Source organism: Corvus moneduloides, chromosome 8 (genome assembly GCF_009650955.1).
Source record: "Corvus moneduloides isolate bCorMon1 chromosome 8, bCorMon1.pri, whole genome shotgun sequence".
NCBI lineage: Eukaryota > Metazoa > Chordata > Aves > Passeriformes > Corvidae > Corvus > Corvus moneduloides.
The window spans coordinates 36,325,377-36,340,769 of record NC_045483.1 but is presented as its reverse complement, the minus strand read 5'-3'; positions in this window follow the sequence as shown (position 1 = coordinate 36,340,769).

The window sequence follows — 15,393 nt, the reverse complement described above, 5'->3', positions numbered from 1 at the left end:
TAATCACATACCTTAAGGGAGCCTGCAAGAAAGATGGAGAGAGACTGTTTACAGTAAGGGGATGGAGGGCCAGGACACAGGGAATGGCTTCCCACTGCCAGAGGGCAGGGATGGATGGGATATTGGGAAGGAATTGTTCCCTGGGAGGGTGGGCAGGCCCTGGCACAGGGTGCCCAGAGCAGCTGTGGCTGCCCCTGGATCCCTGGCAGTGTCCAAGGCCAGGTTGGACATTGGGGCTTGGAGCAGCCTGGGACAGTGGAAGGTGTCCCTGCCCATGGCAGGGGGTGGGAAGGTTTTGGTCTTTAACATCCCTTCCAGCCCCAACCCTCTGGGATTGTAGGACCATGATTCTACAATTTGATTTCTTAGAAGGATATATTTATATTTTAAATCTGAGCATAGCTCAGATTTTAGGTGCAAATGGAGTAAGGGAATATAATTCCAGAGTCATCAATTTTCTTCCTACCTCCATTTTCTGACCTACCCAGCACTGTCCTGTTGCCTGGTTCTGCCCTTTCCCTCTATCCTGGGGAGTCCCTGGCCATTTGGATTCAGCCAGCAGTGCTGTGGGAGAGCCTCAGGCAGTAGCTGTGACAGATATAAAGTGAATTGTAGCACAATGCTGGAAGTATTTATCAGGTGCTTTGTAAACTTCGTTGTAAATGGCCACAAATAGTGAGTTTGCTCTCCCTCCCCTCTGTCTCAGGGCAGGGATCTGCACAGAGAGAGCTGCTCTGTCCAAAGGGAAGGGGCTGGCCGACTCAGCAGGACTTCAGGCCAGGCCACAAACACTGTATAATCGTGCTGCAAGGAAAATTTTCACGATGAATTCCTGGGCTTTCTCCGCCTTAGTAACAGATGCCATTATTTGTTGGCAAAAGCTGATGTTTTGCATCAGTAATGAGATGTGTAGATTGACAGACTGACTCCTGCCTTGAATTCTTTTGCTTTCCGAAGTGTGTCTGGAGATGATGTTGCTGGTGTTCATTTTTAGTTTGTTTGTTCATACTGGTTATTTCTTGCTAAGCTGGATGCCACTTTTTCTTGCATGTTTTAAGCTGTAACTTGGGAATCACCTCAAAGTGATGTAAGAGTTTCTCATTTAATTTCCTCCCCAGCCCAGCTCTAGAATGGACCAGAGGGTTTCCTGGCCCTTCTTGTGGGTGGCTTCAGCCCAAAATTGCCATTTACACCAAAACTGGGGTCAGATCCAAGGATGGCATGTGTGCATGTCATGCTGAACAATGCATGAACCTTTCTCTCCAGGCTCAGCCCTTTCAGTCTCATTCCATTTTGGGTGATTTTATTTGAGAAGCAGTGTGTTTCCTCAGTGAGGAGATTTAATGTCACTGTTCTGACTTAAGAAACAAGCCTTGTTTTGCCATGGCTCTTTTTTTTTTTTGCAGTTGTTTTTCTGTTAGTAAATGTGACCAGCCCTTTTGCTGAAATCTCCCCGCTGTCAGGCAGATGCAGGTCTAGAGAATTTTGTTAGTGGTCTTGGATGCTAGAAAAATGAGGTTTGTTGGGTTTATTCTCCTTTTTGGACAGTTTAGTATGGAAGTTACCTTTTTGTGTGTTATATGGGTGCCAGTGTGGTGGCATTTGCTGCTAATTGTGGAAAATGTATTTTCTACCTTTCCTCCTGACTTGAAAGGCATCACATTATTGTTCTATATGAGTGATAAATGCTTGTCTCCTTGTGTTACAGCTCAATTTTCATTTTCAATTTCCTTTTTGTCACCTCCTAGATGTCTCTAATGTATTCCAAGGATTTTGAAGATTGTGTTAATTCAGTTCACTCATGGGGTGTCTGTTGTTGGTTTATTCTGGAAAGCCTCTTACTCTGTCTCTCAGTGTGAACAACAGTCTGGTCCTCTGGTGTCCTTGGTAAGGAGGTTTCCATGTCACTTTTGTAACTTGCCTTTTTTGAAAACAAGTTAGAATGACTGTCAATGGTAATTTATTGTCACCTTCCTCTGTCTGAGTGCACACAGTCATTTGGGTATTTTGCATGTACCTTTTCCCCTTTGACTGCTGTTGGTATCTCTTGCTTACACTCCCAAGCCCTCTTCCAGCCCATCAAGGTACAACTCTCACAGAAACAAACTTCTTCAGAAGTTTTTTCCTTCAGAAAGGTGGTTTGTTTTGGTACTGGAATTAGGAGAAGAAGTTGGGCCATGAGTTCAGTATCTCTGGTATTCAGGGCCATTGAACTCCTTCTCAACCCTTGGCAGCGAGTGGCTGTGTCATACCTGAAATGCAAAGATTAATGTATTTTATAAATGCTAATGATGTCAGATGAACCATGGAAATTCTTAGTGCCTGTATGAATGGCTAATCCTCCTTTTAGATCTGGCAAAGCTGTTGACCTCACTGATCCTTTAACAGTGAGCAGCTCGGGCTAATTGCTAGTCGTGTTAAAAACTTGCTTCCTTGAACTTTCAGTTTTCAGCTTTTGTCCTTAATATCATGTATCTCTTCCTGAGTAAGATGCCTAGAAGGAGATAAATTGACCACAACCACATTTGGTTTATAGACTGGAAAGTCCTTATGTTTTTTCCTTGGACTTAAAGGATTTGTAGATTTTTCAGGAAACATTTAACTGGAAGTGAGAATGTGAGGGAGAAGGAAAGATGCCACTGAATTAAGATTACCTCATTTTTGTCCTTTAGAATATCGCTGGGGATTTTCCTGATAAAGAAATAGTTACAAAGCATTTTATTTCAGTGTCAACTTTGTATTTCTGGAAAATCTGGGGATTGCCAGCATTGCTACTACATTGGTGGGCATTAAAAGATCTGGGGTTCCATGGAAATTGCTCCAGCACATTCAGCAGCAGCTGAAGATGTGGCAGCCAGTCTGCAGCAACGCAAGGCCGAGACCTGGGCCCCTCTTGGCTGATTGTAGACATTGAGTCTAGCTTTCAGTTTATTTGGTAGTTAAAAAGTCCTTTGTGTAACTGAGATTTGTATCAGTTGTATTCTCAGGATCTCTCTTATCCTTTATTTGTGTTAGTGTCTCATATTCTTTTGTGAAATTTTTTTTCTGCCTGTTAGGAGATTGTCATTGATTTCACATAACAATAATTGGTCGTCTTTGCTGACTCATTTGCAAGCAAGGAAACAGCAGCAGCAGAATACAGAGTTTTTGTCCCTCAGTCACTGGTTTACTTCATTCAGTGACCTTGTGCATCTTGACTAATAGGCACATGAACAGGTCTTTATTGCAATAACATTTCTTTCAGCTAGAGAGAGACAAAGAATTAAGAGTAATTCGTTGGAATTTCATTCCCCCCCCAGGGCACGAAAACCATCTAGATGTTGAGAGACAAACTAATTTCCTTACTGTGGGCATGAGAGAAGGGGAGAAGGAGAGAGATGTACAAACCTGATGGTGATTCAGGAAAGACCATTTTTTTTGTCCTGAAAGAAGGTGTTTGTTCCCTCCACCTCCACTTGCACGTAGCACATAGAAAATACTGGGGCCAGCCCTCCATCATGGGTCCAAAGTACCTCAGTCAGGTCACAAAATCAAAGTGATCTCTGAAGATCATGAAGTTCCTGCTCTTTCTCAGAGCAGAGCTAATTTCAGGTGTAGACTGGCTTGTTCTGGGCTCTATCCAGCTGAGTTTTGAATATTTCCAGGGTTGGATACTCCTCTATGGCCCTGGAGTTCCTGTGCCCCCAGTGGAGGGGTTTTTCCCCCCTTATGCTCAAACCACAAATTCCTTTCCTACAATTAATCCCCTGCCCTACCCCGAGGGAAGTCTGCCTCCGTCTGCTCCACCGGGGAGCTGAGGACAGCATTTAGAGCTCCCTTGGTTTTCTCCTCGTAGTCCTTGACTTACTCCAGGTAGTTCAAGCCTGTATTAGTCCCTTCCTGTCACCCAGCATTTGCTGCTGTGTTGCTTTGGAAGGGCACCGCGTCATCTGTGTTTGCCTGCTCTCACAGGGCAGTGTGGGTGGCCCTTCGGTGTGCTTGCACAAATGAGCACCAGGAAATGTTTATGAGAGAGAGAGAGACTGAGCAGAGCATCAGGAGATCAGGAGTGAGCTCCTGTCCAGTCAGAACATGCAGCTTGGAATTTGAAGATGTATATTTGTGCCTTGTTGTCTGCTGCCATTTTTTTCCTCTCAATTCTTCCTTATCCATATTGCTTTTATCCTTTATTTCTATATCCTTCTCTGCTTTTTTTTTTTTTTTTTTTTTTTTTTTTTTTTTTTTTTTGAGATATTGCCCCATTTGGAAGGAGTGGGAGCTTACTAAGTGAAAGGGAACAATGCCTGGATTTGATTTGAAAAGAGTCAATCACTTCCATCTTCATGGAGCGTGACTTGATTAGGATGATGCAGAAGTTGTCACAGATATATCTGGGTGGGGTTGAAAGGTAAATTTAGCTGGCATTTGAGGCCTACTGACAGGCAATAAAGATGAACTTTCCCTGCAGAGGCTTTATGCAGTTGGGGTCCATTCCTTCTTGAGCAGCAAAGAGGTGGCAGTGATTCCATAAGGAAGGTTCACAGTGAAAGTCTGTGTGCTTTTCCTTGCAAGTGTAAATAATTATGGGATCAAGGCTCATCATATTGATGGAAGGGAAAAAATACATGTTCACATACAAAGGGGCTTAGCTGCTCTGCCTGGAAAAGTCCTTTGTAGCTTTGGGAAATGTTCCTTCAGGCTCTTAGAGTCTCAGAAGCAGTGCTGCCTGCAGTGGAGGAAATGGGATGTTATAGGGGTATTCTTCATGTAAAGCACCTCTAGGAGCCTGTCTGGAGCGCTCTGTGCTTGGGATAGCCCACAAATCCACATCCCTTCTGTAGCTTGCTGCATGCATTTCTTGTGCTGAGATTTATTAGCCTGAGAAATCAATTCCTGTGACTCTTTAGCAATGGCAAAAGCAGAACATTTTTATAATTGTGAGTTCACGCTTTATGTGGGATCACCACCTGTGCTTCAGCTCGCTTTCAGAGATGGAAAAGCAACCCTGAAGCTTTACTGTATTAAAAGTTGGTGTCTGAAGAAGGCTGTTCAAATGTTCCTTTATAAATATCCACATGTTAAGATAAACATTTCCATCATAATGTTTTTCAAAAATATGTTCTCTTGGTATCTTGAGTAATTACACCAATATGCATGCAGTTTATTTCTGTTTATCTTCTGGTAAATTCAGCAGATTCTTCCATCACAATCCCAGTGTTTTGGGTCTAATGTTCCGTGGCTTCAGAATTATCACCCGCATGCATATTCCAAAATTGCAGTTCTACTATAAAGTCATCCTGCAGGGAGCTCTTGAGGCTTTCATGACCTCATTTACACAGCAATAAATTCCCAAATCTCATTCAGCCAGTGTTTTCTCTGTGACTAAATATTTCAGTCACCCATCATAGGAGATAATTTCCTGAAGTTAAAGTGGTATGGGAATAACTGTTACAATTAAAGGTATAATAAATGATTAAACTTGAACAAATGAACTGGTGCTTTGGTGAAAAAAGAGAAAGTTGTAAAACCTATTGTTCCTAATTACAGTAGTGGGTGTTTCTCCTGCTTGGCCCATGTGACTGCTCTGTACAATCCTCAGTGCTGGGGCTAAGCTTGGAATGGCAGCTTCCTTCTAATTTATGGATTCCATTAAAGGCACCAAACCTTAATTTAAAAGGGGAATTCCATTGAAACTCTTATTTCCAAAATAAGAGTCCTTGTATTCTTTTTTCCTATTTTCCTGAATTATGCTGAAGACATATCACTGCATTTCTTCTAAAATGTGCAGGGGCAAGGTAATTTCCAAGAACCAGTGAGGCAGATTTTGGTTCTTTCCTGATCCCAGCTTCCCACAAAGTTCCCTGTTTGAAGAGGAAAGGGAGTTTGCATGGTCATTGCTAACTGGAGCTCCTTGTTGGAATTGCTGCCAGTGCAGACACCTGAATGACAATTGATCAAAATTAAATAAAACACCCGTGAAAAAGTGATGAGGCTTTTTCTCTTGCTAAAACAAATTAAGCCAAATGTAATGGCTGTAGCTTCTAGAATAAACTCATCCGAACTAATGAAAGCATAGTTCAAAGAGATGTGGTTGCTTTAATTGCAGAACCTGTCTTAATAGTTAGGTAGTCAGCAAACGCTTTTTTATTCAAGGCAGACAATCTATCAGAATCATGTTTGATACCTTCTTTCTTGGGTAACAGTTCAATGTGTCCTTGGACCCAAAGCTCTCTGAAATGTTCAGAAAGGAAGGAAATACTTGGATCAGAAAACAAAAAAAGGGTTTACTTTATTTTTGGAAGTTGGACTTTCCTTTTATCTTCACACAAACCTAGAGGAGCTGTCTGCATTTATGTGACTTTTAAAATTGAAGAATCTTTTACAAATTGAGGCTTAAATTCTTCCAGAAAATATGCCAAATATCTCAAATCCTTTATCATATCATGTATTGCTTTTTCTGTTGGTTGTTCTTTTAATTATTTACTTGTCCTCCTCAATACAGTTCTCTTGAGTTGGTCAATACCAAGACTGCTGAATATCATAGAATTGTTGAGGTTGGAAAAGATCTTTAAGATCATGGTGTGAACACTGAAAAAGGAGGAAGAGAGGATAATGATTAGTGCAAGATATTGTCTTCATGATGTATACATTAAATTTTCCTTAAATAGTTAAGCTGAAGGTTAAAATTTAGCAAGTGTTCCTATTTCCACAGTTGCTGCACTGTGCCAGCTCAAGCTTTGATACAGAATTCACTTATATTTAGAGCCAAGTCAACAGATCTTGGGCATGCTTTGCTCATCAGAGTATTTTAGGAGTAGCTTTTTATAAAAAAATGATTTAAGCACTTAGTAAGGTGCATTGTGTGAAAATTGTTTAGGCTTTGGTTTATTTTTGGCAATGTAGGATGCTTGCAACCTGCCATGGTTGTACAAGAGGTGGGGCAGCTGAGGAGGGAAAAGACATCATCTAGGTTTAGCATTTGACCTGGGAAATGACATAGTAACCCATCAGCTCTTCAGGCATCAAAAATGATGTGATGGTTTCAGCATCCCAGTTTCTCTGAGGAACTCCAGTTAACTGACAAGTTTTTGTTTCTTTCATGTGAACAACTTAATGTTAACTGAGTATCTTTAGGAAACCCTGGCAAGTCACGTGTTCTCTTCTGCTTGAAAACAATCTTGGAATAACTGTAACATTTATTAATGATGTCTGGTTGTTTTATAATACATTTGTAATCTTGTATTCTTTAGAAAAATAATGTTGTCTTTTGTAGACCTGCAGGGTACTGTTCATGCTTTGTGTTTGGTGCAATCTGGAAAGGTGACATTTTACAAAATAAATCCAGGAGAAGAGCAGAGCTGTTAGTATCTGATAAATGTGGTGTGCTTTGCTAAAGGAGAGAATGATGTCTGTGTTTTGTTCCTGACCAGTTAGGTTTGGTGTCAGGGTTGTGAGGGGCTGGAACGCATGTCACAGGCCTGAAAAAGAGGTTTGCTGGGATTTTTGTTTCAGTGTCTCAAAGTGAACCCTCCCATGGAAGCAGATGTTTTTCGGTAAGAGTGCCAAAGCTCTGCAGTGAACATCCTATTGGCACTGGATCCCTGCACTGGCTGTCATTGCTTCAATTCAAGTTTTTGACAGGTGTTTTCTGTAGAGTTTACAAAAGCTGTATTTATTATCAGCATGCAGCTTTAGATTGTCCCTGGGACTGGTCCCCTGTCTTTTAGGAGAGTATTTAGCCAGATTACTCTCTTCCATCTCCAGCGTCTTCTCAGGCAGGGAAGATGAAAACCCTCACTTCTGGGCTGAGCATAGAGTCAGTACCTGGGAGATGTTTCAGAGCTGCCTTTAAGAGGGATGTAAGGCCATGAGTAACCCCTGTGGAGCCCTGTGAAGGACTCTTTCCCCCACACTGACCAGTGAATTGTCACAGGGTCAGGGCACACAATCATGTCTCAGCCCTTCCATTTTCCAAGTGCCGGCCCCATCACGTGAATTCAGGTTTCGAGAATACAAAGCTGATGGGGCCTGGGTTTGCTGCTCTCCATCCAAGGAGAGGACTTCAGAATCTGGATATGTCTATGAGCAGATTTTCCTTTCCCACCCATTGCCAGTGCCTGGATCAGAACACTGATCATTTCCTGAGCTTCACAGAACCATCATAGATCAGAATTCCTTTGGTCACCAGTAAATTTTGCTGACCCAAATGTTCTCAAGACCTTCAGCATTCACTACCCCTTCAGATCTCTTCTTCAGTAGTATTTTGTTCAATGATTTTCTCCAGGCTGTGTCAGTTTCTGTGGTGTTTGGGATATTTTTCCTGCCGTCTCAAGCTGTGGTTTTATTGTTCACCAACACTCAGCAATGAGCTGAATCTCCTGACTGTCACTGAGATCTTGTCACTTTGGTTTTGACTGGCATTTTACTAAGCCTCTAATAAATTTTCATGCTTGATTCTGTCAAAGCATCATTGCCTGTGCACAGTGAGGCACAGTTTAAAATGTTATTAATATAACAGCACAAAGAAACTAATCTTTCACTACAACACTTCACTTTGTTCCCTATGCCTTAATCAAAACCTTCACACAGCTGTAAAGCTTGTTTTGGTTTAGAAAGATCGTGACAGAAAATTACTTGCCTTGCATTCTCTCTGCTTATATTGGCTTTTTTTTTTTTTGAGAGAAAGTTTAGGTTTCCATTTTCCCAAGATATGTTAGTCTTTAAACATGGCCTTAATATTATATTTTACATTGTTGCATGTCTTGAAATGACTTCTTTCATGTAAGAAGTCTTTGAGGCAGGAGGCTACTTTGATGTCTTTTCTCCCAAAGCTTTGCCCTGAGCACTTTAGTCACCCACAGGAGAGCACAGGGTGCTTGCAAACAGGGAAGCACAGTATTCCCTTTATCCTTGTTGCTAACTCCCTGCTCACAGGGCAGTCATTCCTACACTCCAGAGGTTTAAATAGCTTTCTGAGAGTTGGATAGGTTAGTCTCTCTGTCTTTGCTGGGAAACCCAACACCCCAAAAACAAACACCACATTTTTCTTGTTTTCTTTACAAGTTATTTTTAAACACTGTGATTTAAACCCATTCAATCTAGTGATGCACATGCATCAGTGGGAATAACATTAATTGGTTTAAAAATGAAAAACATTCTAGTGGGAAGCAGTAATATCGTTAGCCAGCCATTTATAACAACAGCATCTTGCTCTGCTTTCACTCTCTGGTATTCCTGAAGCTGCCTGGAACTGTCACCGTAATGGAACAACGTAGGAAGAAATCCCTTTGATTATTCGTGGATTATTTGTGGGAAGTTTGGCTTTCCCTGTGCTTAATGATTTTCCAGTCTTCTTTCAGAAGTTTATATAGGGAAATACTTGGGCAGCTCTGTAACAAACCTGTGGCAAAGTTGGGATGCTCTCACACTCCACTGCACAGTTTTGTTTGTAAGGAAACTGCATTTGGGAAAACAAATCTTACTGGCAGAGAACAAACACACTTATCAGTGTGAGGTAATCCTAAATTTGGGGGTTTCAAAGGTCAGGTTATTTGGAACTTCACTCTCCTGAATAGTTCTCTGTGAACTCTCTGGTTGTGTTTGATTTCTGGGGAAGAGAGTTTTGAGGAAAAAGGGAAAAATTTTGTTCAAAGCCACCTCTCCTCTGGAGCAGTTCCTGCTGGCTGCCCTGTGGTTGGTGTGGCCCAGCTCAACACTTCGTGTTGCTTCACAGCAATGAGGGATGGCACCTACCTCTGTGCTTGTGTTCTGTGGTGTCACCTGGCTGGATCTGAAAGATAACCTGAAACAGCCACTGTGCTCAGAGCAGTGGAATCCTCCAGTTGCAGAGTGAACATTAAACAGCAGCTGCTGTGGGTGCTCTCAAAGGCAGAGCAGGAGCAGCTCTGCTCTGGGGACGAGATTTCCCAGTGCTGCACATGGCCCAAGAACTGGAGCTGATTAACAGGCCTGCTTTAAGTGGGACTCACCTGGGGTTTTGCTGTGCTTGGGTCATGTTTCGTTCTTCAGTAGAGCAAATTGTTAAATGTTTTATTACCAGTTTCATCCCTTTCAGCTGCATCACAGTGAGAATTTGCTGATGACAGCTATTGTTCAGAAATCTTAGTGTTCTCGCATCCTTCCTCTGATACAGTGACACAGAACTTAAAATAATAAAGAATACAATGTTCTCAGGTTTATAAAGTGGCAGTGGTCTCCTACCTTTAAGTGTCAATGCCTTTCCCCAAGCCAAGGAAACAAGAATTTTCCCCCTTCTGTCATTCTCAAAGTTATCTTAAAATCTTGCATTGATTCATTACATATTTGTGTGGTACTTCTTCTACTATCCCTTCACTGTCTTACTTTCTTCAGTCTCAGAAGAGCTCTTGTACAGATAATGCTGCACACAGTTTCCCTAACAAGCTATACGAGCCACCGTGAAAGGATTTTGCAGAATCATGCTATAAATCCCTTGAATAGGTGCTATTGATTTCTGAAGAGGTCTTGCTGAAAAAGGAATGTGCTGCTCATGTCTCCAGAGGTGTTACTAAAAGGACAATAGCACTGGAGAAGCAAAAGCAGGAGAAAATCGATTCCCTGGCTATTTTTTGTTTGTTTGTTCTCAGCGAGATTATACTGGGGAGAGGAGATGGATTGAGCTATATTATTTCAGCTGGGCTGAAAGTTGCTTTCTTTTTATGTTGAGAGTTATTTGATGTGCCTGAAATCTGTGTGAGCTGAGGTCTATTGCTGGGTGGATGTGGCAAACAGACTCTGCTTGTCAGGCTCTTTACCTGGAGTGTGTGAGCAGTGGTGGTTACACAGTGAGCACACACTGCCTTCACCAAAGGAGCTATGCAGCCATGTGCCAGAGTTACTCCAGGGAGGAAGGAGTTTGTCTTATTTTGCTGCCACCTCTGGTTTAAGACCAGGCTCGTGTATCCTTCTGCTGTCAGACAGTGATTTTTTGTTGTTGTTGTTGTTGTTTAATGAAAGCATAGGAAAGGAACTGTGTTTGTATAAAGTACCTGTACTATTCAGAGTTATCCTTTCATCAGACCTGCCAGTAGTTGTATTCACACTTGTGTGCTGACAACTGACAGGAGGAGAGGAAAAAGAAGAAATTGCTGGAAGAGAAAATGGAGGAAGAACCCAGGAAAACTAAGCTAGAAATCCACCATGCTTCGTTTAAAAACATCTCTGATGTGCTGTTGACTGGAGCTGAAGTTTCCATTCTGTTGTTTTGAGAAGCAGTAAGTCGTCATTCCTCCATGCCAGAATCAGCAGAAGTTTTAAAACTATTTTTAAATGAAGCTGAAGCTCCATGCTCTTTTCATTTCCCTTTTTCCCAGTTGTTCTCCAGCTCAGTAGTTGTTGCACTTACTTCTTCATCTTTGGAAAGACAGTGTTATCCTCAAGGAATACGTTTTATCAAAGGGATGTGTTTCCTGTGTGTTGTGTTCTTTACATCATGTATTTGGGCTTGTGTCTATAGGAGCAGATTTTTGAGTGTATTTTAATTTGTGGTGTTTGGGACTAGCAAGAAAATAACATCTTTAAAATCCTCCTAAAAGATCTATGGGATTTTGGAGCCTGTTTTCAAAGAATGGGGCATTTAAAGTCTTGAGAAACCCTTCTCTCCACTCAAAGGCACCTGATGATATTTCTAGGCTGGTCCTTAGGCAGGCTCCACTAGAAGAGCAATGTTCCAATTCACTCTGAGAATCCAGTTTAAAATACTGGCATTTCACAGATGATTTTGTCCATCTCTAAACCCTGGTTGTAGTAATGTAAGAGGAGGAATAATTTTTTTCTTGTATAAAAACTAATCCAGAAAGATTTTCTCTTTTATTAACAGCTCTCCTGTAACAGCTTTCTTGATAATATCAATCTGCTCTCAGATTTCTACCAGATTTTTCCCCCAAGATTTATTCTTTCCTTTTCTGTCCTCTGGATTTAATCAGTCTTACTTCAATGCTAGCAATATACAGACTTTGTTCTGTCCCCTTTCTTCTCCCATCCTCACATGTGTACATTTTATAAAGGTATTTTGAGTGGAAAATAGTTTTTCAAATGAGGCCGTCTCGATTTTTGCCTTCTTCTTTAATATATTCTCTGCATTCTTTACACATATATTTGTAACTTTGTAGTCTATTACTGTAACTTAGCTTCAGGATTTTCCTAAGTAGAAAGACAAAACAAACTCCAGGACCCCTATGCTACCTTAGTTCTCCTTAGAAACCAAGGTTGAGACCAGCTCTTCGAGACATATTTTTTATAAACAGAGCTTAGTCCTCATCTGAGGGGGGAGGATTTAGAAGGTGCTAGAGCTGAGGGGATTACTTCACCAGGCATGCTTCTAACTGGGGACTCTTGTCAGATATGCTGATTTGCTACATCTATAAAAATTGTACACGTGTTACGCTGTGTGTGCATCTTCGGCGTTTTCCACCTGGCGGATTGTGCCCCTGAGGATCCTTATATAAAGGTAGCCCCTTTTTATCACCCTAACTGTGTCTGGCTCGTGATTCTAGGACCAGAGATAAAGGCATCACAACTTGACTCAAACCTGTTCTGGAGAGAAGCAGTCAATTTCCATTGCCCAGGTCCAGGTGCATCTTGGGAAGAGGGAATGAAGGAATCAATATGTTCTTTCTCAGTAATGTTTTCCCCAACTCTATTTAAAATTGTAGAACTGAAAAATAATTGAGGGGGGAAGAGACATCTGGGGGCTCCTAGTCCAACCCCTTGCTCAGAGCAATACTAATACATCAGGTTGCTCAAGACCTTGTCCAGGGGAGCTCTGAGTATACAAGGATGGAGATTGCTCTGGTGCTCTGGAGCCCTGCTCCAGTGTTTGACTCTGAGGTGAACAAAGGTCCCCTTGTTCTACCTCATGCCTCTGGATCCCTGTCTTTTACCTGCACACTGTGAGGTGGCTCTGGCTCTGCCTTCTCTACCCTGTCCCAGAAGGCAGCTATTTTAAACAGACAGGCACAAGTTATGTTAAGGCAAACACAGTCATTTTGATTAGTTTGACTTAATTAGAACTCAGTGCAGTTTTTCTGAAATTCTCCAGCAGTTTATTTTTTACATTTGTTTCCTGTACTGTTATAAGTACCAAACACCTGCTTGATAATGAAAAGGTCAGTGCCTCATAGAGGTGATGAAAATAGAGAGAAGCCCCCGTTTACACAGCGTTCCTCCAGACCAGTGGTTAAAGAGGATTTTTCCTGAGGCACACATTTAATATTGCACTGGCGCTTAGACAAACACTTAATAATAGTTCAAGGAAAGCCTTTTTCCTTTGTATTGACCATAGTGACAGCCCCAGAGTGCTACCTGAGAGAGATGCTGTTGAGTGATAACCAGGTGTGTTGTCAGTGTATTGTGGCTGTGCAGGTGGCTGCATCATACCTGTCGCGGGTTCGGTTTGTCCTGGGCGGAAACACCAATTTAGTGTAGTGGTTTGGTCCAAAATACTCATTACTGTTTATCTGCTGTGAGATAAGAATTAGGAGAAATGCAAAGCAGGCACCAAACTTGAAAGAATATAAAGAAGTTTATTAACAGACCTAAAAGAAGAAGAAGAAAAAAAAAATTATACCACCTTCAGAACTCTCCTCCTCCCCCCACCTTCCTCCCTTCTCCCACTGACAATGTGAAAAGACAACCCTTAAGATGTTCAGTCTGTTTACCACTTCCATAATAACCTTGTTCAGTCCATTTAGGAAGAGAAGTCTCTTCTTGCTCATGCTATGAAAACATTATCACAACGAGACAGCCGCCCACTTCCAAATATTGTTCAGTCCATTTAGGAAGAGGAGTCTCTCTGCCTGCGTGTGAGTCCCTTCCCCCAACTTGCAGCTTTTCCTGCAACTGCTTTCGAGGGTCCACTCTTGAAGTTTTTTGGGGTACAATTTTAAGGTTGAGCCGTTCAGAAACAAAAACAGAGGCCCTTCTCCTTCCCTGGGAGCAAAGGGTCTTCATCATCTTCATCGTTAGGACTATCTCTGGGAGCATCTCTAGGAACTGAGGTTTTCTCCTTTCCCATTTGGAGCAAAAGTCCTCATCTGGTCCATCTCTCCCTGTCCAAACTTCTCATGCAATTACAGCTGTGTCAGCATCTGCCTATCTCAGCACAGGTGCTTTTGCTCACGAGTTGAACACTCCACCCCCCCATATCTTCATGAAATTACAACAGGATACTCTGATATATCATAGCTTCACAACAGACTTTCAGCTTTAAGCATCTCCTCTCTCTCTTCCCTCAGGTTTTCAGCTCTTCACAGCAATAAAAAGGGTTAATCTCACCTCGGCCTTGCAGCTTTGCAGCTGGAATGTTGAATTTTTCTTATCGCAGTGGAGAGGGGGGAGAGCCGAGCCGCTCCGGCTGCCCACGGCAAGGCAGTGGGGGGGGGTTCCATGGCTGGAACAGGTCCATGGCTTCAGGATGGCCGTGGCCCGGCCCGGCCTGGCCCAAGCAGGGCCTGGCCGGGCCCGCTGGCCCCCACTCGGGGCCCGCAGCCACCTGTCCCAGCGCCGGAAACGAGAGAGAGTTTGGAGGGGGAGTTTGCCTATTCTTAAATGTGGATCACAGAGGTGATCACAACTTTAAGTGGCTTAGAGAATTGTCCATATTCAAACTGGCCAGCTGATAGGTTCTATCAGGTCCCAGAGGAAACTGTAAGCACCCCTTAGCAAGGACATCCCTTCCGGGACTATGCCTGCTAACCTATGACAATACCTTTGTGAAGGGGACCTGTAGGAAAGAGTTCTGATTAACAAATGACATAACAGAACACCCAACTTTGATGCTCAAAAGGAAATAAGCTTGCCAAGGACTGAGAAGGTTGTCAGTTCATGTTTCAAGTATAGGTAATGCTTCCAAACTCAGCTTGTTTTCCTGGCCTTCCCCTGGCATGTCACAGTCATCGATCCTATGCTCCCTTACAGGCTGTCCCATGGCATTTCCCATGGGGGCTGGCTACTCTGCGCAGGGTCACACAAGATGCAGAGTCTCAATGTGACTGACAAAACCCAGCATTTTGCTGATATCATTATCTCTGTACCATAAGAAGCTGCCTGCAGCCTTGATGCCTTTTCAGCCCTAAAATCACAAGCCAAACAAGATTAAAATGATAAAAAGCTGTTATGGTTTATTGAAGGTCCTCCAGGTACACTTATGGCAGAATGCACATGTGATATAGGGCTTCAGCACTTTTATATGTTTAGCAAATTAGCATAATTGATGAGAATCCCCAATTAGAAGTACAGTTAAGAAGTAATTCCCCTCTTGGTTCAGCCCCCTACAGAAGCCTCCCTCTTGCTTCTAGCCCCACATTGTTTATGTCTACATACATGGGGAAGTGGAATGGCCTTGATTCACTGAAGAAGCAAGATTAGAATAGGATT